Raw genomic sequence first — 24,565 nt, 5'->3', positions numbered from 1 at the left:
CTGGGTCTGACATTTGCAAACAGTGGCAGGAACCCATAAATGGTTACGGGTCCATACAGGGGCACCCACTTGCAATTGCCGCGGTGCCCTGGGCTGTGTACCCCTAGGCGGCAGTCTGTCCGGATGCAACCGGTCAAGTTTAGTAATCAGTTTGCGCCCCCAACGAAGTTCAGCTGGGCTCCTCCCAGTAGAAGTGGAAGGTGTAGTGCGGTAGGAAAGGAGGAAGTCAGCCAACCTGTGATGCCAGTCCCCATAGGTAAGTCTCTTTAAAGCATCCTTGGTGATGCGGACCATCCGTTCAGCCATCCCGTTGGTGGAAGGGTGGAAAGGCGCAGAGGTGGCATGATGAATCATGTTGGCCTGTAAGAAAGCTTGGAATTCGGAAGAAGTGAATTGCGGGCCATTGTCAGACACCAAAACATCCAGAAGCCCATGTGCAGCAAAAATTCCCCGCAGTACTTGGATAGTCTTTGCAGTGGTGGTGGACGAGACAGGTACAACCTCAAGCCATTTTGAATAGCTATCAACCAGGACCAAGAAGAATTGACCCTGAAAGGGCCCAGCATAGTCAATGTGCACCCTAGACCATGGGGACTGTGTTTCCTCCCACCTATGTACGGGAGCCTGAGGCATTTCTGGGCGTGAGTGTTGACAAAGGTGACAAGCATGCACCTTAGCCTCAATTTCCTTATCTAACCCAGGCCACCACAAGTGGCTGCGCGCAAGCGCCTTCATTCGAACAATGCCAGGATGACCCTCGTGAAGGGACCCTAAGACTCTAGACCTCATTGAGGTAGGAATGACAACTCTGCTACCCCACAGCAGACAGCCCTGGAAGGTGGACAACTCGTTCCTTTTTAACCAGAAACTCTGAAACTCAGTACCTGGACAACTCTCTGGCCATCCAGACAAAACCCAGGATAAGACTCGAGAGAGTGTAAGATCCGTGGCTGATTCAGCAGCCACATCCCTGGCGTTAAGGGGTGACTCAGGCAGTGCTTGAATTGAAAGAATATTGATTGCCGGGGCAGGGTCAGCCTCAACTACCTGTAAGGGTAATCTACTGAGGCCATCAGCATGGCCCATTTCTTTGCCCGGTTTGTGAATTAAAGAAAAATCATAAGCTGACAGGAAGATTGACCATCTGAGCATCCTGGGAGAGATAATGTGAGGGGTCTGTTTGTTAGTTGTAAACAATCCCAACAAAGGCTTATGGTCAGTGTAGACCGTGAAATGTCTGCCATATAAAAAATCATGGAATTTTTTGATTCCAGCAACAACAGCTAAGGCCTCCCTGTCTATCTGGGCATAATTCCTCTCAGCAGAGGATAAAGTTCTGGAGTAATATGCAACAGGAACCTGAGTTCCATCAGGTGTGAGATGGCTGAGTACAGCTCCTACGCCATAAGGGGAAGCATCACAAGCAATGCACACAGGGAGTGTTTCATTAAAATGTGCAAGCACATTGTTAGATGTTAGCAAGGCCTTAACCTTATTGAAGCTTGCTTTGTGTGCTTGTGACCATTCCCACACAGCTTGTTTGTTCAGAAGCCCATGAAGTGTTTCAGCTACATTAGCCTTATTAGGAATGAATGAATTATAAAAATTCAAAAGTCCCAGAAAAGCTTGCAGTTCAGCTTTGGACTTAGGTCTGGGAGCTTGTGTGATAGCTTTTAATTTGGACTCAGCAGGATGAATCCCATTGGCATCAATTCTGAACCCCAGAAAATCTGTAGAAGACACCCTAATTTTACATTTGTCCTTTTTGAGTTTGAGTCCTGTTTTCCAAAACCTCAGCAGGACAGCCCTCAATCTTTCAGCCAGATTTTGGATAGACTCTCCAGCAATTAAGACATCATCAAAATAGGGGCAAACCCCTGGAATACCCCTCAAGGTATTTTCCATTACTCTTTGGAAAATTCCAGGAGCTACGTTTACTCCAAATTGCAGTCTCTTGACCTTGAATGCCCCCCTATGAGTTACAATGGTTTGTGCCACAGCAGCAGATTCGTCCACAGGAAACTGTTGATAAGCCTGAGATAAATCAAGCTTTGCAAAAATACGCCCCCCTTTGAGGGAAGCCAGAATGTGGCTGACAATAGGCACAGGATAGGCATGTTGTTGTAATGCCTTATTGAGCGTGCATTTGTAATCTGCACAAATGCGAATATCCCCATTAGCCTTAAGAGGCGTTACTATGGGAGTTTCCCATGGACTGGAGTCAACAGGTTCTAAGACTCCTTGCTGAATCAATTTGTCCAATTCAGCATCAATTTTCCCTTTTAAGGCAAAAGGTACCCTTCTTGCCTTTACTCTGATAGGAGTGACAGTGGGGTCTAATTTCAAAGACACTGGGGGACCCTTGTATGTGCCCAACTGAGGGCTGAATACATCTGCAAATTCCTTGCAGACTTCCTGTAAGTCTAACGTTTGCAAGCTGTTGAGCCCTGTAACTTGTATTCCCAGGGCCTCAAACCAATCGAGTCCTATGAGACTCGTACAATCACCCCCCACTACCAATACATCTAATGGACCTTCAAAATCCTTATACTGCACGTTAAGGGTGGCCTCCCCCTTAACACACACTTTGGAGTTTTGAAAGTCTGTTAGTACTATGTTAGAAGGCCTAAGCTTGGCCTGGAAACCACTACCAGAACAAATCTTTCTGAATGTGTGAATGGAGATGATTGAAAGTGCAGACCCAGTGTCTAGTTCCATGACCAATGGAACTCCTTGCAATTTCACCCTAAGTGACAGCTTCTTTTTAAGTGGTCTGTGTGTGCCTGTCTTAAAAATGCTTCTTCGTGAAGCATAGAAACCCACCCTGTTTTGGCTGGGGACCCTGGTACCTTTCAGGCGCAATTCTTCTTGGGGTTGTACCTTCTGTCGGCCCAGACACACAGCTGCTATGTGGCCTTGCTTCCCACATGCTCTACAGATTGCAGAATGGAACTTGTAGTCGGTCCTCTTGTGGCGACCTCCACACCCAAAGCACTTGGGTACAGGTGAAGATTTTTCTTTGCCTTCCCTCTGCTTTCCTTCTTTGGTTGGGTAGAGATGATCTATTTCTTCATCAGGCTCCTCTTCTGAGCTTCCTTGAACTCCCTCGTGATGCACGGAAACAGCTTCTGGAAAGCTTTTGATGGGCCTCATATTCTTGATTGCCCCATTTGCTGCCTCTTCTGCAGTAACCTCTCTCAAGGCATCTTGGAATGATATGTCCTCTTTGGCAAAAAGCCTTTGTTGTACATCTCTGTTTCCCAGTCTACATACAAATCTGTCTCTCAGTCTTTCCTCTAAGTCTTTAAATTCGCAATGCTTAGCTGCCCTTCTTAATGCAGCAATGTACTCTTTACCTGATTCACCAGCCCATTGATCCCGCTGTTCAAAATTATGTCTCCAAGCAATAACAGACAACTTGGGTTGAAAATGCTCTTTCAGTAATTTCTTAAGATCTGTGTAGGTAACAGATTCAAGAGGTGCAGGGGCTACTAAGTTTTCAGCAATTTCAAATGCATCTTGACCACAAACGCAGAGTAGGGTGGCGACCTTTAAGCCCTCTTCTCTTACTTGATTAACTCTGAAATAATTTTCTGCTCGGGCCACGTAAGATTCCTATCTTTCGGGATGTGTAATATCAAACTCTGAAAGTTTTCCAATCTTTGCCATTTTAGTAAAGCAGGAAGGGTCTATCAGCCAACTTACCTCCAACGAAGCTGTATTGGCAGGCAGTTGCTGAATTTAACGCCGTTTCCTCGCTGTGCTGGACTCCAGGGTAAGCTTAAAATTGTTTGCGTAATTGCAAGGCTATCCCATCCTCGTCGCCAGTGTTGAGTCCTCGGCTAATGGCAATGACGACGCGAGACATTCTTGATGTTCAGTAACCTTCTTTATTTCTCTTCAGCAGCCCCATTACAACTCAAGGCAGCACGGACTTCTCAGCCTCTCTTAAGGACGTTTTTCCCCGGGCCAAAAAGGCAACATTTAGGCACGCGAAGCGCCTCGCGCATGCGTGCGAGCGCTGGCACCAACTAGTCTGGTCCCGGGCAACTTGCAGCTGCCAGGGACCATTGCAACGTCCCGAGCCTGCCCTTTTGCAGGCTCAGGACATAACATTTAACATTGTGACAGACTATATCTATTACAGAGCAGTCTAAAATGACGAACAAGATGCTCATTTTACCTAATTTATGGCACAGCTCATCATCCGATAGACACTAAGTGCTACAGCACAGAACCTGGCAACACTATATGTTATAGCAGGGTTGGTAACTGACAGTGGAAGGGGATATAGAATTGCCCTATGTGGCTTGCCTATTTATGCACTAATGGTGAAGTGAGGATGGCCAAAGGGATGTCTCTGTCATATAGGCCCTGGTGAAGCACATGCTTTACTGTTTCAATGTGTCCAGAGTCACAGGGGAATTGTCTCTCTGGGTAAGGAGGTCTTCTTGTATCAGCATTCAAGACAGCTAAGTATGACATTATGCCAGAGTAAAAACCCTCGGATGTTTAGTACTTTGAGATTAGTTAACTATTCCATAGGGGAGGTTTTATCAACAGAGTAGTCATAATCAAGCAAGACAGCCATTTGCAAATCTATGCACTGGAATGCAGCTTTATTTTTATGGTATTCTGAAATACATCTGAGCTCAGCTCTGGTGCTATTAGCTGATCAACAACCAGTTTTTGGAGATTTTTTTTTTGTTAAAAAATATGCTCTTTCTAAGCTGGACAAAATTGCTGTTACCAGTAGAATTTTTCTATTTGTAGCTTCAGTCTGTTCTCCTAGCCGCCTGACTGAGAATCATACTTCAAGCATTGACTTAAATGTCTCACAGAAGCAGCCAAAAACTTTAGCCTTGTGACGCAATTCACAGAGGGGTTATTTTGGAACAAAGACAGAAGCTGTTTATAAAGATGCCAGCAACAGCAGCATTGCAGCTCATGAGTCTGTACAATCTTTCTCAGATTACACCAGGCAAGGCAATTGGAATTATGAGAACCAGTGCGTCTGTGTCTATCTCAACTATTATCTCTACAAGTTGATGGGTAGCATATTCTAAAAACAGAAGTGGGTTCTGGGCAATATAAAGATGACAATGAAAAATAAAAAAAAATGCCAGGAAATTGTTCTCTTGTCTTTGCTGCCACTTTTTCTAGACAAATTACCCTGTATCACTACCAAAACGGTTGCCTCTTTAAACATCACAAAATATGTTAGCTGGTTGCTGTACAAAGTATCTTATGCAATAAACCAGTTAAAAAAATATGCTGGAAGCTAAACATCTCAGCTCATAGCTTTTAAATTAACTGGATAACTTTGGAGACTTCACTATTTTTCAATAGTAAGGTAGGGATAAAAACACTGGTTTCCCATATAGGAATGTAACATGATTCAATAATTAATCAAATTCTTTTAATGAGTAATTATATAATTGAGTTGCAACATTTGTGCTGGAAACATTTTTGATTACACCAAGTAAGAATGCCCTTTGAGCAGCCTTAACTTTGATTATAGTTTTCAAATACTGCCTGCAGTGGTAATTGATCTTCCATCTTTGAAGACTGAGACTCAAATTTTGCTTTAGGTCTGACCTGGTGTCAAGCCAGTTCAGCTATACTAGAAATCCAGATTTCAAAGTCAGTGCTTATTAATTCTGAAATAAATGTCAGGCCTATGAGGTGGACTAGATCAGGAAATCAACACCACAGAGAAACTAGAATTATGTTTCACTGAGGTAGGCTGTAGTAAGAGCATCTCATGACTGTAACAGTAACTAAAAGGGCATAAGCAGTGCTTTTTTTTCTAAAAAAAAAAAAAAAAGGTGCCGGAACTCACACATATCATACAACCCGCCTTGCCTACCCTACAAGGTTCCATCCAAAAAAGGTGCCGGAACTCCGTTCTGGGCGTTCTATGAGAAAAAAAGCCCTGGGCATAAGCATTCCTTAAACTCTGGAAAAGGTGATAGTATTAGAACAGGAGTGTCCAACCTTGGCAACTTTAAGACTTGTCGACATCGACTCCCAGAATTCACTAGCCAGCCATGGAAATAACAGAATAATAGAGTTGAAAGGGACCTTGGAGGTCTTCTAGTCCAACCCCCTGCTCAAGTAGGAAACCCTATACCAGGGATAGGCAACCTTGGTTCTTTTATGACTCATGGACACGCTGGCTCAGGAATTCTGGGAGTTGAAGTCCATGAGTCATAAAAGAGCCAAGGTTGCCTACCCCTGCCCTATACCATTTCAGAAAAATGGTTGTCCAATCTCTTCTTAAAAACTTCCAGTGTTGGAGCAGCCATAACTTTTGGAGACAAGTCGTTCCACTAGTTAATTGTTCTAGCTGTCAGGGAATTCTGGGAGTTGAAATCCGTAGTTATAGTTGTCAAGGTTGGACACCCCTGAATTATGAAGAGACTCAGATTGACTCTTCTGTTAGAAAGAAGGAAGGAGAAACACAAAGGAGCCTTGCTAGATTCTGTTAATTTAGGAAGTCTTGATTAAGTTTATTGTGAAGTCTTCCTGTGGAATCTGTTTCCTCATCTGGCCAACTTTCAAGGGCTGACAAATGAGAGCAGTAGGAATACGCTACACGTCCCAAGATCAGGAAAAGTTCTTCTCTTCTCATGCATTTATTCCAGACATGTCAAACATGAGGCCCAAGGGCCGGATGCGGCCCGTGAAGTGGTTTCATGTGGCCTGTGAAGCGATCCTGGAAACAGTGAGGGAACGGCCCCCACTGCCTTGGCCCTGCCCAGGCCAGCTGGGAGCCAATGTACAATTTTGTGGTGGTCATCTATGCTGAAATGCATTCAGTCTTAGCTCCATAAGCCCCCCTCCTGCATGTCCTGAGAGGAACAGTGAGGCTCCTCCAGTGGACCATGCCTTGGCACTTGCCCTGGTCCCATCCCCTTCTGCCAGAGACCCTCAGATCTATCTCACTCCTTCCCAGGCCACCACAAGGCACCTTTGACGCGAACAATGTACAGCTGGCCACACCCACCCAGTAGGCCACACCCACTCCATCACGCCCACCCAGTAGGCTACACCCACCCTGGCCACACCCACCCGGCCCCCTGAGGGCAACCGTAATGCTGATGTGGCCCTCAGTGAAATTGAGTTTGACATCCCTGATGTATTCCAACTCTAAGGGTTTGCTTATTGATAGTCCCTTCCCTTTCAGCAATAGCACTTAGAGCAGGAGATGCGCTTCAGAAGACATTCTTAAATTTGGCCACTGGTGGGCAAAATCTCCCTCTCTCTGAGCCTCACAATGAACGGCTCTGTTGCTAAATTAATTTTAACTTTGATTAAAAAGCTGCCTCTGTTTCTGTCTCTCTCTTTCTCTTATAACCCACTTTTCAATCAAAGTAATGCAATTAGTATGGTAGGATATAATTCACGCAAGATACTAGGTACTGACAGACATAAGGCGACTATGCCTGTCAGTATTGGGTGACTTTGGGCCAGTAACTATCTCTCACACAACCCATCTCACAGAGTTGTCTTGGGGAAAATAGGAGGAAGAAAGTATGTTGGATATGTATTCACCGCCTTGAGTTATTTATAAAAATATTAAAGGTGGAATACAAACAAACAAATGTTTTTATAAGGATGTTGAGGCTTGCCTCAAATATTACAGATGGATTCAGGGCTGGGCAGCATATTTGGATGCCTCAGGCAGAGCAGCCAATCCCACCAAGTCAAAGTGGATAATGTTGAAAATTAATTATGATATTTTACCATCTGTCTGAAAATACCTGGAATACTTCCCCTCCCCCATTGTAACAAGCAGTGGCACTAAATTAAAAAAAAATAGCTAGATAGCTTTGCTGTATTGTTATTGATCAGCTTTGTAAGATCAAGCAACACACGTTAGGAAGAACAGCACTCATTAATATCTATAATTGACAGGAAACACTAATATTTTTACTGAAATATTTCATATTTGAACATTTGATCACGTGTTAGGAGGGTGAAGAGGCAAATTTAATAAATTTCATTATTACTGAGGATTGATATGCTAGTAGTTGAATTACCCAAAGATTATTAGAAGGGTTATTAACTGATAAAATTGTAGACCATGGAAGGGCCAGTAAAGAGGTACATGTGTACTTCTCTCTTTCCCTAATTTTACCTAGATAAATCTATCTTTATCTGGGCATATTACTGCATTTCCTTCCCTAAAATACTGAGATTAAAGCATATTTTCCCTGGTTATGTAAGAATCTCTTTGATACAGGGCAGAGGCATCATGGGGTAGTTGGCAGGTATAAAAGATCATTTTAGCCACTTCCCTTAAATGACATAGAGAATACAGTGACTTCTGTTTTATGATTATATTTGATAAAAGGTAGAGGTGGGGTCCTTGGTACTCTCTGAGCTTGATGGTATTCATTACCATACTAGGTAACATCATCAGTGCTGCATCATTAGAAGAGGTATCCTTGAACTGAGTTTGATTCCTAGTGACTTCATGGATATAACCAGTGTTTTTGTGATCACTTTGACATTATCTTTTCTCAGGAAATGTTTGATTTCCCCATTTTTCTGGTAGTCATAAGATCTTCAGCTGGATTCCCATCTAACTGCTAATCAGTTCTGATCCTCCTTAGTTTCTACTTGCTGCCTAACTTTATTTGTTCAGAATTCAGCACAATCAAAGTTTGCTTACAGATCTCACAATATTAAATATAATTTCTGTTTATGTTCCTCTGGGATGAAAGATAGCTATCTAGATGTGCTGGACAGACCAAACATCCAGTCAAAAAGATTGGCTGAAGCCAAAAATTAAGATGATAAACACCTCAAATGAGGCCTTCCTGGCTGCCAAAAGCAAAGACATACTGGGAATACATCAAAGGGCTTAAAACACAAGCCCTAATGTTTTTTTGACTGGGCACCTTCCAACAATCTGCAATCTTTATCCATATAAACCTAGGAGCTGTACAACATTTGGCTTGTTATTTTGGCTTTAAAAAAGTTAAGGGAAGCCAGTGTATAATTGTCAGCTTAGTAAAAAGGAAGATTATCTTAGGAAGAACTTATAACTACTTTGGACATCATCAGAGACAAGCTTTGTTTGTTCCCTCTAAATGCCAGTGGATGGAAAAGTACCCATAGGTGTTTTCCAGGAATGATGCAAGGCTTCCTGTTTCACTTATTTCTTTGAAATACCTAAATTTTCCCAGCCCCTCAAAAAAAAAAAATCCAAATAATTGGAATTTTGTACAATAATGAGCCAAGCCCAGAGCCATTCTTGGAAACAAAAATGATGAGTAGTTGTGTCCTACTGTTTTATTTGGAAAAGTGCTCACCTAGTAAGGGACAAAGAGAACTTAGAACCATAGAGAACACCTGGACCAGAGAAGGTAGAGCAACCACACCAGTTTTCTTTCTCAAAAAGTCATTTTAGACAAAGCAGCCATTTTGCTAGAGCACCTTTGACATGTTTTATAAATATGCCTCACCTTCCATCTAACTCCTGTCAGGAAAGAACGGTCACTTCAGATTTTCAAAAATTTCTTGACCTCTGGGCCAGGCCCAACACTGAATTTCTGTTTTTGAAAAGTCCTGGGCATTTGCCCTTTCCCTCTGAAAATGCAGAACTGAATGGAATGGAAGGAACACTTCAGGCAATTCAGACATGGTGCCACCCTTCATGTAGACTTAAGATGGAGTTGCCATAATTAGTCAAGTTGGATTCTGAAGGAATTTGTCCTCATTCTATCACATTCTGTGCATGTCAAATCACAAGGAATTATCTCATACACTGTGAGCTAACAAGGAGACTAGATTTAAAGTAAATCCCTTGTTTTTACAACTCATATTCAAGATAGTTGCTTCTTACTAAAATATGCTTATTTCCTCAAAATGTAAAGAGTGGGAAGAACAATACTAAGGGATAAGCAAATTCACTCTGATTCTCTAATCAGATCTATTAAAAATCCAGACTGAATATGGAGATAAGTTAGCATCAAGCTATTGCTCAAGAGAAATGTCCTTTACAAGAAGATCCAGATTTGTCTTTGGCATATCAAGAAGTTATTTTCTCATAGAAGCCAGGGATAATTATCATGCTAAAAAAATGAAATATCCCAAATATCACGACTCTTCCTCAAACCAGTCATTTCCAAATCATCTGAAGCCAATGTGTAAAATAGGCATAACTGTTTTAAATTATTGCAGATGATTTTATCAGTCTTGCATCCAGCAAGATTAGGTAATGAGATGGAGTAATGGATAACAATTTGACATGGCTATTTGTCAATTCCAATGGTGGAGAGTTTTTGCATTAGTCTTTTTTTTTAATTCAAGAATTTGTGCTTTTCTTTCAGTTGTGGAATGAGCAAACAACTGAAACCCTGCACACATGGAGGAAATTCAGTTAAAGAAGAGCATTCCAGAGAGCTTATATGATTTTGCTAGGCTCTGCTCAAGACTTCTAGACTCAAATAATCATTATTATTGGTAAGTGTAGAGATCCATACAACTGTTTTTTTCTTTTAAAAAAAGGAAAAGTGTTTTCTGTGGATCTCCATCTTCAGGGTCTGGCCAGAATGGAGTCACATGTCTATGAAAATGCAGTCTGGTCCCCAGGCTACTCAGCAGCTCTGAGCTGTTTATGGGAATTATGGTGTGAACATATAGTCCATTTTTACAGTTGCAATTTGGATAGCAGTCAACAAACCACTCTGCTCATCTGGTGACTCAGTACTTGGGAATAGTCAACCTCCAATTGACAATTATCTTTTACTATTGCAATTTTCATCAGGTCAGAATTCCTAATGCCAGCAAATAATGGCAGAATTCAGTCAAATATAATCCTAAAATGACTCAGAAATGGTGTTCTCCATGGATCCCAGTGGAAGGATCTCTTGTTCTCAAACATATACTTTTATACTGTGTAATCTCTTCGCCTTATTTTGTATTAATATGGAATAAAATTGCTGTTAAATATCTAGAGTGACCTAGCAGATAAACTTCAAGCATACCCTTCCCCAATTTGCATTGGCCAACTTGACTTTTAGTTCCCATAATTCCCAGATAGCATAGCCTCCTTGTTAGTTTAGATCAGGCTTGACACTCCATCAGCACCAACTTTCCAGACAATGCTATCTTCTCTCCCCTTATCAGTTGCTACAGTAAGTAAAGAGCCATGGAAACCTCTAGTACAGGAGGCTGCTTTCTTTTAGGCAAGGTGCCTCTGCACTATGGCATGCTTGCCAATGTCATATACTGCTTATCTTACTTACTCTATTACTTGATATATTCACATGCTAATGAATTCAAGGGCCAATACCACGTTCTCTTTTTATTGTGGAATACATGAACGCAGCTCTTATTCATAACCTTGAGAATTTCAATATATCCAGCAGGGGGAGCTTTGAGACTGCTTCTGAAGCTTAGGCAGTAATTTAGCAAGCAACAGCTTCCTTCGACTTCTGTTTCTTCTACTACTTCTTTACTTCCCTTTGCCTTCATGTTGGTAAGTTTGGTAAATCACACGAATTAAAGGAACTAAATTTCATTGACTCATTGTTTCAGAACTTCATTCATAATCACTAATTCTTCCAAAACCAGGAAGAAATTATATGTTATTCCCCACTGGAACCAAAGGGTGTGTTTGCGTGGGAATTTCCTACATTGCCAGAATTCATGCTGACCTGAAAATTTGAAAAAATAGGGATTTTTAAAAAGGAAGGGTTTTGTTATGTCAAGCAAGGGGAGGATTTGCATTCACCTATTAATTCTTTAGTAGTTGCTCTGGCCTATAGTTCCTGTTCTCTAACATGGAAACTTGTCCAAAATTGTGCTGAATTTAAGAGCTGCTACTTATCATTTGTCTCTGTTTATTATTTTGAAGCATTGACAACTCTTTCTTGACCTTTCTTGGCTGTATAAGAACTTCTGGGAACTGGATCCAAGCCTGACTTATTATCCTGATGAATATTTTACCAGTCTGAACTATGTATGTCTCTTATTTGGCATCTTACGCAGTGAGAATCTGTATGGGAAGGAAAACAACCAGATATCATCATTCTTTAAAAATCATTCTTTCTCTTTTACTCAGTTTATATCAGAGACCTCCAACCTTTTGGGCACCAGGGACCAGTTCCATGGAGAGAGTTTTTTCCGTGGACCAGAGTGGTTTCACGTGCTGCCTACATCCCGCAAATGGGGTTTTGCACTTGATTTTGGTCAAGCTGTTCTAGATGCCTGCGAGATGAAAGACATTCCTCAAAGGTAGTGCCAATCCAAATTCTTATTTCCAGGGTAACTTAAAATTCTAGATTCTCAATAGGTTTTCCTTGGGTTTTTTTGTTCCCTACCTGAAGTCCCAATATGACTATGGGCATATATCAAGGCAACAGACTGCAGATAGTAACCAAATCTCCATTTGAATTTAAGATTTCTGGAAATCATGACAAATCATGACAAAAAGTAAACCTTGACTCCTATTGGGTTCATCAACCAATTCATGTATTATTCTTAGCACAATATGGTAGTAGCTTATTTTTGTCCAGGATGTTTCTACAACTTCCCCATGAAACCTTCGGTTTTAGAGTTTTCTGGTTGTCTCTTATGAGTAGGGATGTGTGAATCAGTCCTGATTTGATTCGAACTGGAAATCTGAAATTCAAAATGACATAATTTAATTTGAATTTGTGTTCAAGAGTCATGCAATTCAACACATGTCACTTCAAGAGTCAATATTTTATTTAAAAACATAAAGATTTGTACAGAATTTGTAAGAGGGAAATTTGAAAGTCTCTGAAGTGCTGCAATGTTTAGCATTGTGGGATGAATATACTAGAATAGTAGATAATAAATCTTGTCACATCTCACATGAATATTTTCAAGGGTTTAACCACAATACATTTAAAAAATACTCCCCCACAATCTCTTTTAGAGAAAAGAAGGCAGTGATGAGTAAAAGACAACACAAAAACTTCTAATTTATCCAGCAAATGCTTACAAAGAAGCTGTCTGAATCAATGCAGAAAATACCCCACTCCAATTTCAAAACATTCATTTTCAAAAATCTTTCCCCTGACTTCCCCTTATGAACTTTCTGCATCTGGTCACTGGATTTTCTGGGGTTCCTAGAAGGGCTGCCATAGCTAGTTGCTAATTGGACTTCTTCTGGAAAAGGCTAGTATCACTATTGGGAGGCGGGCAGGACATGTTGGCAAAACCTGGCCTATGCCTAGCAGAACTCAAAAGAATTACCTCAGATTTGCTCTCCTCGGTAACGAGTAACATTAGCTCTGCTCTTTCTGATCACTGAGATTCCCGGGAGGCAGCCACAACTTGTTGGCATGCTTAACTGCCCCCTTGGAAAAACTCTCTCCTCAGTGGTAGGCCTCAGTTTCATATAGGTTGGGGCCTGGTGCCAATATTCTATGTCATTATTTAGCAGAGAAAGCAGAAGCAGATAGGCACAGTAAGATCCAGGCAAGCAGCAAAGAAGGAGGCTGGCACAGAGAAAGAGGAATCTGTAGTCTAGCTACCTCATCTTTACTTTTGGAGCACCCAACATTTAGTCTTTTCAATCCTGTATGTGAGAACAAGTGATTATTATCAAACAACTTGAAACCAGCCCAGTCTGAACTTCCAGTTGAGTTGACAGGGCCAACCCAGATGTGTAAATTGAATACTGAAACAGGGAATGAAGCGCAGAATAACATAACCCCTGACATCCCAGAAGAGCTGTGATAAGCAGGGAGTTAAATGAGGATTAAAGTTTGGCTAATCATATTAATATCCCCCATTTCATGCTTCTCCATACATGAATTGAATTTGTAATATTGTAACACCCCTAAAAGCAGAAAAGTCTTTGAATCTGCAAAGCTATGAAGGCTAAGAACTGTTTTGAAGCCACTTGATTCAGCTAGTCGCTTCAAGCAGTTTTTCTTTTGATTCGGACCTCTTCTTTTATGGGGCTATTTGAATTGAAGCTTCATCAAGCTTAAGCTCTTTCAGAGCGTTGTATAGCTGGATTAATCAAATCCAGGCCTGCTTAGCTTTTTAGGGTCAACCAGGGTCGTGACATAGCTGAATAGAAGTCATGATGGGCCATGCATATTTGTATACTTTTTAAAATACAAAACTGCAAAACCTGGAGAGAAAATTGACAAGACAAAGAATATTGGCTGAACTTATATATCAGCTGTTTTAGTCACTGAAATATTTTTTACTAATTACCTGCCTTTCTGTCAGTTAATTAATTGTTTAATCAATTAAATTTAAACACTTGTGCAAACCACTAAAATCTGCAAGATGATGAAATGCAAAACGTTGGCAATAAGAATGATTCTTAGACAAATTACTTATCTTAAATAGATGACTCAATTCTTTCTATTAATTTAATTTCTTATTACAAGAATATATCATAGCCAGATAGCTTAAAAATGAACTAATATCCATTTCACTTATAAAGAACTGACTTAGCCCAGAGTTTCCCAATCTTTCTGGGTCGGTGGTCTGGAGTGGAGGGAGGGGGAAAAGAGGGGATGGTTATGTGAGAGGGGCAGGTGTGCACGATCATCTGTTGCTCATGCGAGTGAGGCCAAAAGTACCCATGACACTTGTGCGAATGAGGCCCCGAGTGCCTGGGACGCTCGCGCAAGTGAAGCGCTGAGCACCTGCGATGCTCACTTGAGTGGGGCTCTGATTGCCCATGTGTCCCAGCTGGCCACTCACGCAGCCCAGTTGCGAATAGGCCACAGACTAGTAGTGGGCCAAGGCCCATGGGTTGGGGACCCCTGACTTAGCCTACCAATTAAACAAAATATTTGTGCAACATATTTCTGGGATGATTTCATATTCAAGTACCTTGACTCTTGCTAGGCCAGCTACACTTTGGTTAGTACTTCCAAACTTAATGCTCATTGCTGTAAGGAAGCCCTTTTTAGAAGGCTATTATATGAAAAATTGTGGGGTATTTTTCTTAGAGCAATATTCACATATGTTTTCCTATCAGGAAGACAAGTCTGGAAAATGAGATAATCAACTATTTTCAGCCTATATGGTTTTAAATGAGTAAGCATACATGAGCTGGTGGCTACTGTTTCACTCTAAATGGTACCAATGATTGCTAATCCTGCCACTGCATGCATGCATGAATAAATAATTAAATAAATGGGGAAAGGAAGAAAAAGATAAATGGGTATTACTAATCCATTTGAAAAAAGCATGCAACAACAGCTGATACATACAAAGGAGCCAACTGATAATTTTAAAATGTTTAAATTTTTGATCCATATTGCCTTCTTCACTCACAGAGAGCTTCCAGGTCTTCTAAATAATTTTCCAACTCAAGATTATTCTTTTTCTCTCTTGCTATTTTTTTTTTATTTCTCTTATTTCCTTTGAGGCATGACCAAAATAGTAAAGATGTTAAAACATTTGACATCTGAGTAATTCCAAATATATAAGCTTCCTACCATTTCAGATTTTGAACAGAGATATCTTTGCCCTGCTCTGTGTAAACATGGAATATTTGAAATCAAAATTCTTCCAGCCCTGTTAGAAACAATGAATACATTGAAAACTTGACAGCTTAAGGGAAAGAAGCCCATTTGGAAACACAATGTGTACCTTAGGGAGAGATGAGTTCACTGTATTCTGTTAAGAGAATTTCCAAAACAGTTTATTGATTGTTTAGGCCAGAGAAAACAAAATATACTCAGCTGTTCACACACAGAAATCCACACACACTGTAAATCATTAACACAAATGCAGAATTGAAGGAGCTATATTTGTCCACAAGGTGAATTACAAAAGGAAATCAGTAACCTGGTGGTTAAAAGGGTCAGAAGTCATAACAGGTGTCTTGGTTCTTTCCTACTAATCCAGTGGTGATGAACCTATGGCACGCGTGCCAGAGCAGCACTCAGAGCCCTCTTTGTGGGCACGCGTGCCGTCGCCCCATCCCCACCTCGCCCTGCAGCCTCCTCCTCACCAGCAGCTACCCAGGAGGAGAGTCGCCCCCAAGTGCGACCCACATGGAGGAGCGCAGCCAAGGACATGGCAGCCAGGCAGCAGGGACAGGACTCCGCCCTCGCTCCCCGTCACATGCAGTTGATGCTGTGGGGCACAGGCGGAGATCAGAACTAAATAATAATAATAATAATAATAATAATAATAATAATAATAATAATAATAATAATAAAGTTGGAAGGGACCTTGGAGGTCATCTAGTGCAACACCCTGCTTAGGCAGGAAACCCTATACCATTTCAGACAAATAGCTGTCCAGTCTCTTCTTAAAAACTTCCAGTGTTGGAGCATTCACCACTTCTGGAGGCAGGTTGTTTCACTGCTTAATTCTTCTAACTGTCAGGAAGTTTCTTCTTAGTTCTAGGTTGCTTCTCTCCTTGATTAATTTCCATCCATTGCTTCTTGTCCTGCCTTCAGGCGCCTTGGAAAATAGCTTGACTCCCTCTTCTCTGTGGCAGCCTTGCTTCTGCTACTTACATGCTTAGAGGCTACAGTCTTCCTTAATAGTCACTCTCCCCACAATTGGGTCTTCAGGATGATCCTGTTTTGAAACATGTCATCTAGATAAAATAATTACTTATCAGCGATGGATATCTAATAGCCACTGTGAAGCCTATCAATGGCCATTTCCCCATTAATGACTTAAAATGTCTTCATAGCATCATCCAAGCCATTGCTGAAGTGAGAAATATCCTGTCCCCATTGTGCCACAATAATGGTTGGATAATTCTAAGAGATGCTGTGTCATTAGTAGGAAACTGTACAATGACTGGAAATACTATTCTTATGATAGAATTGTTTCTTTGTATTTTTATCTATATAATTTGCTTTATAATTTTATACATGTATCTGTGAGCGAGCTGGGCAATCTCTAAAATAAATAAACAAATAAACAAACAAATAAATAAATAACATCTTTTATCCTCCTTTATTTTATCTCTACTTTGATTTTTATATTTTTCTTTTTGCACTTTCCCCAGTAATTTCAATCATTTCATAACGACTGACTGTATGGTGACGCTATTATTCCACTTTCTTTCCTAAGAATCCTTATTTTACTATTGTAACAATAGTTAAAATTATATAGACAAGAATCCAATCTACTAATAATCAAGGCAAATTGGTGCTAGAAAAGAGTTGACAGAATTTAAGGGGTTGGATTTAGGTCTCTTCTGGGAGCAGAGTGATTCCAAACTGATGATGCCTCAGCCTGGTCACCTCCTACACATTTGGAGATAGGGACAATGCCTTGTTTATCAGGATAAAGTGAAGCTTTGGTTTTTTGTTTCCTTTTACTCTCCCCTCCCCTTTCTTTTGCATTTTTCTGTAATCAACGGAAGCCATATGCTGAAAACTATTGCAAATTCACTTGGCTTCTCAACTTCCTGTGAGATTTACTGAGGGAATCTGGTGACTTAAAACTCAACTTAGGAGAAGCCCAGCTTTTCATGTTCTAAGTGACAGAGTAGATCCAATTAACATGGATTCTGGGTCTATCTTATAGATCCCAAAGAACAGGACAGATAGGTTAACAGAAACAGAGATCCAGCCGATGAACTGCGGCTGGTATGCACTGTTGTTTGACTGTTGAAGAATCTCAGTTGCATCATATAATAAGACAGAGCTATTAGGCTGAAGGAAGTGCAGAAAAAGAGAAAATATCAATCATTTTAAAAAAGACACAACCAACCCCAAAATAAAAAAAACCCCAAAACTACCTCTCGATATACATACATGTTGAGTTAAAATGTGATTAGTTTTGCTTTGTTTAATTTGTTGGATAAACCTAGTTAGCTGTGATTTCTCATAAATTTTGATATGTAATTTTTTTCAGTCCTACTGTAAGTCTATACAGTCCTCTACAGTTGTATCTGAGTCCACAAACTATTTTAAGTAAATTCAAAAATGTTTCCACAATGGCTAGACCAGTGACGGCTAATCTTTTAGAGACCGAGTGCCCAAAAACCACCACCCGCCCCCACTCCCCCTCCCGCCCTGCCTGCTCCATCCCCTTCCCTGCCCATCTGCAGGGCCAGGCACCGCCTCCATGGCCCGCCGCAGATTGCCCAAGCAGCCCTGCAGTGCCATGGCAGCCACGCCCTCTGCCCATACCCCGCAGCAGCATCTGCACGCTATGGGGCGTGAGGGCAAAGTCTTGTCCGTGCTGCCTGGTTACATCCTTGGCTATACTACTCCATGCAGACCGCGACCGGGGGCGCCTCTCTTCCAGGGGGCTGCTGGTGAGAAGGGGGCTGTGGTGGGAGGTGGGGCTGGGGCGACGGCGCGCATGCCCACAGAGAGGGCTCTTAGTATTCAGAATTCATTCTCTGCCATGAATGTTGCACTTGCAGGTTAGAAAGTAGATGATAGATGATTTCAATTTTTAATGAATGCGAAATAGATTTACAAATGCAGCGTATACAAAATGAGTACATAAGCACTGATTATGGAAATATTCCTCATATTTAAAGTAGCTATGGGAATAAATTGAGACATTATTATATTTATCTCAGTTTTATGGCTTCTGTTTTTTATGCAAGTCAGAGGATGAAGGTTCTGAATTAAGCACAAACTTCTAAGTCTAAGATGGAGATGGAGATGGGAAAGGCGGCTATAATGCTTCAACCCAAATTCTCTCCAGAGTCATCTGAGGGAATGCTAGGAAGAGACCACTATAGCCTTCCACAATATCACCTCCCATAATCCACTTTGTTTCAGATTTCTGGGAATTGTAGGCCAACATGTTTGGAAAACATCTGAGATGAGGGGAATAATGTAATCTCATTCTCCTTACAGGCTACTTTGAAAGCTGGAGAATGAATATGACATCTTCCTTCTATTACATTATTATTTGGCCCTTTTTACAATATCATTTTCACCCCGTAGGGATGTTGTAAAAGATTTATAGAGATTTTGTAACTGTTCTTCAATTTTTCTGCTGGGCTTTGAGAATTTGTGAGATGAGAGAATGCCTGCCAGGGAGTGATGAGTCTAATACACCAGAGGACTCCAGGTGGGAAAAAGATGACTGAAACAAAAACTAAGAAAAGCTGGTTATAGACTGAAGTGAAACAATGGGAGAAACACATCTTTGTAAATCAAGGAAACCATGGCTTTCCGACAGACTAGAGTTTTTTAACTGGAGGAATCTCAATACATGCCTGGAAAGTGTCCTTGTAAAAACTAGATTTTAAGGCCCACAGATGATTGCTGCTTCTGTGACATGCAAGAAATATTCAGGGCTTTCCAATGCTGAAGAACAGCTTGGCAGGCAGAAGGAATAGAGCTAATTACCTTTGTCACTATTTTCTTTTCTACCTAAAGTGAGCAGGAAGCATGTAATCTGTCCTGTCAGAGAGGAGATTGTGGAGGGTGAAGTCCCGCCCTTAGCCTTCTGCAACCCCGCATGCAGTTCCTCACAAGGCTGTCAGTGCCAAACAGTGGGGGCTGATGACAAATATTTTGCCAGGCTAGGAAAGGCAAAGTGGGAAGAGCAATGTGATTCACAGGATTCATTGGCAATTTGGAATTTAGGCTGAGAGAACAACAAGACCCAAAATGTAACTTCAGCTTTCTGGGTCCTTAACTCCTTATCCTACCAGCAAAGGAGCTAAATTGAAGAGCGAGCATTTATTCTTCATCATCTTGAATGAAATGTTTTCCAAATAATGTTCTTTCCATTCTGTTTGAGGCTACTTTGATCCACTCAGCCTACACTTACTAACAGCAGTATCAAAAGGAGTTTAATTAGCGCCATGTACTGTTGCACAGTTTTTGAACCCAGAAGTCAGATAATGAGCTGCTTAGTTCCTATTAAATCCAGGCAGCAAACCTCTGTTGGAAACTTCTGAAATTCTAAGCAGGACACAGTTTGTTCAGGAGGACAAACAACCTTAAATGAAAGGAAGAAAATGATCATCACACATCATTGCTTCATACAGAGTGGGCAACCCAAGGCTGTCTAACTCCTTTTGGGTTCTCTAGCCTTTGGGTTCTATGGATACAGAGATTGTCTACTAGTGACCTATCTCATACTTCCTAGTGCAGCTTAAGTCCAATAAAAGGGCAGACTTTTGTGTAAAGCCATTTTATTGCCAGAGTAACATTCTTCAATAATGTATTGCTTCCAAATTTTTCTCCAGCAGAGTAGGAGCATAATTCACGACAGCTGCATTGCTGTTCCTCGGAAATCATGCTCTAACAGGGTCTTGATTGTATAGAGGTTGCTGGGCTATTTTTTAAAAAAGATTGTTTTCCACAAATGTTAGAGCTATAGGATCCAGGATACAAAAATCCCGATGACCATTAAAGAGCAGCAAAAATTTAGAGCTTTCTGTACCCCTTTCCAATGTCTCATGGTTCTTTTCCTCCTTTTTCTCCTTGCTGCAAATCTGTGACAATAACTCCATTTTGTTCCACTCCTCCCAGGAGAAAATACCCCTGTCCCATAGCCACCCTCATTGGTCGATGGTTTCTTCAGTTACACAGCACCCCCCTCAAGCTTCCCTACTAAATTGCTTAGCGCTGGTTTCCCAAAAGAAAAAGGTTTCCAAGGAGTGGGAGAACGCAACAGAGTTGCTCAGCTTGTATGCACACACTTCTCTGCTCTAATTATTCACTTTCAAACTCTTCTGAGGAATTAGAGCTGTCTTTAGGCTAATTTATTAAACAGAGGTTCAGCTACTGAAACAGCTTTTGCGTTTGCAGGTCTGCTACAGCCTGGGAAGAAGGAGGCTTCCTGGGACGCACAATCCAGACTTCCTGAGTCTTGAGAAACACAAGTTAAGATAGGCAAGAAAATCGTTAGTGAGCACCTGTCCAGCCTAGATGAGTTCAAATCGCCAGGACCAGACGGATTACACCCCAGAGTTCTCAAGGAACTGGCAGATGTGATATCGGAGCCACTGAACTATATTTTTCAAAGATCCTGGAACACAGGGGAACTACCAGAGGACTGGAAAAGAGCTGATGTAGTTCCCATCCTCAAAAAAGGAAAAAAAATGGATCCAGGAAATTACAGACCTATCAGCCTGACCTCAATACCTGGGAAGATCCTGGAAAAGATAATCAAACAACGAATCAACGAACACCTAGAGGCAAACAAAGTCATTACTAAAAGCCAACATGGGTTTGTCAAAAATAGATCATGCCAGACAAATCTTATTGCATTCTTTGACCAAGTGACAAAATTAGTGGATCAGAGGAATGCTGTGGACATAATTTACTTGGACTTCAGTAAGGCATTTGATAAAGTAGATCACAACCTACTACTTGACAAGATAGAAAAATGTGGGGTAGACAGAACCACCACCAGATGGATCCGTAGCTGGCTGACCGGCCGTACTCAGCGAGTGGTCCTCAATGGAACTGCATCTATATGGAGGGAAGTGTGTAGTGGGGTGCCCCAGGGCTCTGTTCTGGGCCCAGTACTCTTCAACATCTTCATCAACGATTTGGATGAAGGGATAGATGGGGAACTCATCAAATTTGCAGACGACACCAAGCTGGCAGGAATAGCCAACACTCCAGAAGACAGGCTTCAGATACAGAAGGATCTGGACAGACTTGAACACTGGGCACTAACTAACAAAATGAAATTCAATGGTGAAAAAAGCAAGGTTCTACATTTAGGCAAGAAAAACCAAATGCACAAGTACAGCATAGGTGGCACCATGCTCAATAGTAGTAACTGTGAGAGGGACCTCGGAGTCCTAGTAGACAATCACTTAAATATGAGCCAGCAGTGTGCTGCAGCTGCCAAAAAGGCCAACACAGTGCTAGGCTGCATTAACAGAGGGATAGAATCAAGATCACGTGAAGTATTAATACCACTCTTCAATGCCTTGGTAAGGCCACACTTGGAATACTGCATCCAGTTTTGGTCACCACGATGTAAAAAAGATGTTGAGACTCTAGAAAGAGTACAGAGAAGAGCAACAAAGATGATTAGGGGACTGGAGGCTAAAACATATAAGGAACGGTTGCTAGAATTGGGTATGTCTAGTTTAACGAAGAGAAGGACAAGGGGGGACATGATAGCAGTATTCCAATATCTCAGGGGCTGCCATAAAGAAGAGGGAATTAAGCTATTTTCCAAAGCACCTGAAGGCAGGACAAGAAGCAACGGGTGGAAACTAATCAAGGAGAGAAGCAACCTAGAACTAAGGAGAAACTTCCTGACAGTGAGAACAATTAATCAGTGGAACAGCTTGCCTCCAGAAGCAGTAAATGCTCCAACACTGGAAGTTTTTAAGAAGAGACTGGACAGCCATTTGTCCGAAATGGTGTAGGGTTTCCTGCCCGAGCAGGGGGTTGGACTAGATGACCTCCAAGGTCCCTTCCAACTTTACTACTATTACTAATTACTAAATCCAGAGACCTGGGTTCTCAGAGGCCCTGAACCCACTAGTGAAAAAAGATGTGCATGGGGCTGCTGGAATTCCAGAGTTTTCAACCTTGGTAACTGTCTAGCCCCAGTCATCTTGCCTAGGGGAGTTAATGCAGTCAGCAGAAGACATTCATTAGAAGGCGTTGGAAGTTAAGCAGGTGCTTCTTTAAATTATGAATTGCTAATCAGGTTCTGGCATCTTGATTAAACTAGGGGAATTCAGCAAAAAGCCAGATTTGGTAAACAATTTTTTTCCCACAACAGAAATACCGGATGCCTCTTGCCTGTTGCTTATAATATTGCAGCAAGGCACTCCTAATGCCTTCCTCAGCTTCCAGTCTCCATGTTGCATATTCTTTTTCTCTTTGTTTGATTTTGCCACTAGGAAATCCCACTGTTTTATTCATGTATTTATTAATCAAATGTCCATGCTGCCTGACTCCCAACCAGTCAGAACATTATCTGCCATAATGGAGTGCAAGTTCCCACAATTAAAGACTAATGCTTCCTCCCCCCCATCAATTTGTTCTATGTCTTATAACTGCTATATGTTTTAATAAAGTATTTATTATTATAAAGTTCTCATATAATAAAGAAAAGAACATTAATAGTTTTATATGTAGGTATAATACTATACTATTATACTAGTTTACAGTATATATAAATAGTATATATTTATATAAATATAGTACAGCCAAAGCTTGTAGCTTGCAAAAAGGCTCATGTGGGTAATTTGATGGAATACACATTCAGATGGCATATTTGCAACTCAGCCAAAGCCAACTTGGAAGCCATCCTTGGCAGATGGCCCTTGAAATATGCTTGCTGATTTGGCTATACCTATCCCACCTGCATTGGGAAGTTTGTATGAAAATCTCCCACTTGTTATGATGACTCTGAGCAGCTGTTTGTTTTTTTTTCTTCTCTCTTGCACCCTAGTTCTGCTTCAGGAGAGAGTCTCATTGGCTTCCAAGTTCCAACTGCTCTTTATCATGCTGAAGATTTCAGAGTTGGTCAAGACTGATTTCCTTGCAATCTCTTCCAAATTTATAATTCTGACAAAAAGGCAGTTTTAGAGAGCAAGAAGACGGAAGTAATTATGGGCTACTTGCTTTGCCCCTTCTAGGTAAAGAGAAAGGGTGAATGAAGTTTTAGTGGGTATGAGAAAATGGGCCTGAAAATAAAGTAGGATATTAGACTTTCTTCTGTGCAAATGATCCTGTGTGTTTGTGTATGTGGGGGGAGTGGACAACATCCCCTACAATTCTGATGGAAACAGAAATCTATGACAATAGTGCTATGAAGTTTAACACGCTCAGGATACACAGACATATTTATCTTGCTAAACATTATATCATCCTAAACTGCAGATGGCATTCTTTCAAGGACATTGAATTCTGTGCAAGTACTAGCACTACAGAAACATTTTGTCATCTGAAGTTTGGCCACATATGTATAATAATATGAGTACGAAGCTGAATCCTGGCCCTGTTCAGAAATCCTTGCTGTTCAGAAATTATATGCATGAAGCATAGCTGTCCCAAGTTATGCACGGGATGTTAGAATTGTCTACACTTGGTCTGGTTAAATATTGCCTTCTTGATTTGTTGCATGTTAGCTCAGCATCTTATGATTCTTATTCTTACTGTAATTTTTTTTGTAGGTTTCAGAATGGAAGCTAAACAGGGTCAAGCTACCAGGAAATATCTAGGCTATTTGCTAGACTGGCAATCAAAGTAACATTCTAAAGAAGGCAGTGGCAAACTCCTTCTATAACATTGCCATGAAAACTGCACAGTCATGTCCATGAAATCATCAGGAGTTGATCCCAGCTCATGAGAATTTTTACCTATGGTGCTCTATTTATTTATAAAGCAAATGAGATAAATCGGTCCATTAGAAAAATAAAAGAAGATAACACGCTGAGTACTAAGGCAGGGTGTAGCTTTTAATTCACCCTGAAGCAATGGTCAACCAGATGGAAATGATTAAAGCCTCCTCCACTCTCTGACCAGGCAGTTCAGAAGCTGTGACCTGAATGTACAAACAAGCTCTTTGAGATGTGATACTGCAGATGTTCCTTCCAGTCATCATGGGCATTTGTCAAGAGTCTACATAGGTCAGCATCATGAAAGTCAATGTTGTGAAAAAGCTGACAGTGGCAAGA

The 24,565-nt window shown here is 41.1% G+C and overlaps 1 long non-coding RNA gene across 2 annotated transcripts in view; it reads right to left on the bottom strand.

The window, feature by feature from the left end:
* Nucleotides 1-11,727: 11,727 nt before the first annotated feature.
* Nucleotides 11,728-24,565, bottom strand: part of LOC120308349 — an 86,544-nt gene continuing 73,706 nt past the window's right edge. For both annotated transcript variants that reach the window (XR_005556829.1, XR_005556830.1), the window contains exon 3: nt 11,728-12,639. This is a non-coding gene — a long non-coding RNA (uncharacterized LOC120308349). The remainder of the gene's footprint in view (nt 12,640-24,565) is intronic.

Source organism: Crotalus tigris, unplaced genomic scaffold, assembly GCF_016545835.1.
Source record: "Crotalus tigris isolate CLP2741 ecotype Arizona unplaced genomic scaffold, ASM1654583v1 scf7180000017899.1852299, whole genome shotgun sequence".
In the NCBI taxonomy this organism is placed as follows: Eukaryota; Metazoa; Chordata; class Lepidosauria; order Squamata; family Viperidae; genus Crotalus; species Crotalus tigris.
Note: the sequence above shows the minus strand (reverse complement) of the source record. Positions and strands in the feature narration are given on the sequence as shown.